This window comes from Pteropus vampyrus, unplaced genomic scaffold, assembly GCF_000151845.1.
Source record: "Pteropus vampyrus isolate Shadow unplaced genomic scaffold, Pvam_2.0 Scaffold1228, whole genome shotgun sequence".
NCBI lineage: Eukaryota > Metazoa > Chordata > Mammalia > Chiroptera > Pteropodidae > Pteropus > Pteropus vampyrus.
Window position 1 is genome coordinate 7,042 of NW_011890009.1, and position 1,548 is coordinate 8,589.

A 1,548-nucleotide genomic window follows, 5' to 3' on the forward strand; every position below is an offset into this window, starting at 1 on the left:
ATTAATCATTACCCGAGCATTTTTTAAAATGCTTATCTGTAATGATTAAATTATTCTTTTTTTTTCAATTAAAATTATTGGGGTGACATAGGTTAACAAAATCATATAGCTTTCAAGTGTATAATTCAATAATACGTCGTATGTATATTGCATTGTGTGTTCACCACCCAAAGTTTAATTTCCTTCTGTCACCGTATATTTGACCCCTTTTACCCTTATCTACATTCTCCCTCCCTGGCTTCTCTCTGGTAACCACTAAATTGCTGTCCATGTCCATGGGAAGCCACAGACTTAAAAACAAAAAAATTAATGAATTTCTTTGATCCAAACTCACAACGTATTCCAGAGAGCAAGATTTAAAATGCTGCAGAGCATAACAGTTTTGTAGTTTCTTTTATGCATTTGAAATTAAGAAGGGAAAGTGAGGAAGATTACATAAAGGTGGGAGAAAGAAAAAGCAGGGCTGAATTACAGGATCGTTAAGATTATTTGCTCCCTCTTGAAGGTGGTTATGTCTTAGAAGGCGCGATCTGAAAGAAGGGTTTACACATTAAAAGGAAGGGTTTGGAAAGAGCAATTTCAAAGGTGAGTTACCTTAGGTTCAAGAAACAATAGACAGGGTTTGCTTAAAGCAAAGATAAATCTTTTCTTTTTCTTTCCTTGAGTGGCATTTAAAATATATTTTAATGAGAGTGGTTTTTTTTGCCATCTTTAAATAAAAACAGTTTACACTTTTCAATCTGAAACCACTCTGACATTAGGACTTAATTGCATCCTGGTTCACAGGGCTTAGATGCCACCACTCTGCTAACTCCCCAAGGCTCTTGAGACAGGTGTGAGCCAAGTCCTCCTCTGCCGGAAGTCCTTGTGGCAACCTCAGAAACTTGATTCTTATCAAATATTTAACCATTTTCAATTTTGTATTCACTGAAGGGATGTTTTTTGGAACTTGAAGTACGTGCTTTTTCTAATCCAAGCATCTTATTACATCTTTTTCCCCATAGGGATGCCTTTTTGTACTTTTTCTGGTAGCAATATACAATTTATGCGAGTGCTGTGGATCCCTACTATATTTTTTATGATCTGCAAGTGAAGGCTGAAACACTTTACTGGAAGTCTTTACTTGGTAAATTTGTGGCAAATCCAATCTGTACAAATAAGAAGCGACACCTTTTGTCACAATTTGTAGTCTGCCTGTTGGGCCTCTGAACTATTGAGTACAAAATTCCAGCCATGAGGATGGTGAATGTTCTCTATAGAGGCAGTGATTGCTAAATGTTGTTCAGCCTGAACTTATCCGCCAACCAAAGATAAATCTTTTACTAAAAAGTTTTTCGCCTGGGGCATGACTACCTACGATAACCTTCCCAGTTAGAATCTATGATCCAATCACCCTATGGGGTTATTTTCTATAGAACTTTTTTTTATCATCCACAATCCCCCTATTTGGTCATAAATGAATCCAAAGGATGCATTGATGACTATCCTTTTGGTTGGAGCCACAGACTTTTTATAAACTAATCTCAGAAGGGACATTTCACATCTTTT

General features: G+C 36.4%; 1 pseudogene; it reads right to left on the reverse strand.

Moving 5' to 3' along the window:
- Window positions 1-757: 757 nt before the first annotated feature.
- Window positions 758-1,235, reverse strand: LOC105310152 (annotated as a pseudogene).
- Between the last annotated feature and the right edge of the window lie 313 nt (window positions 1,236-1,548).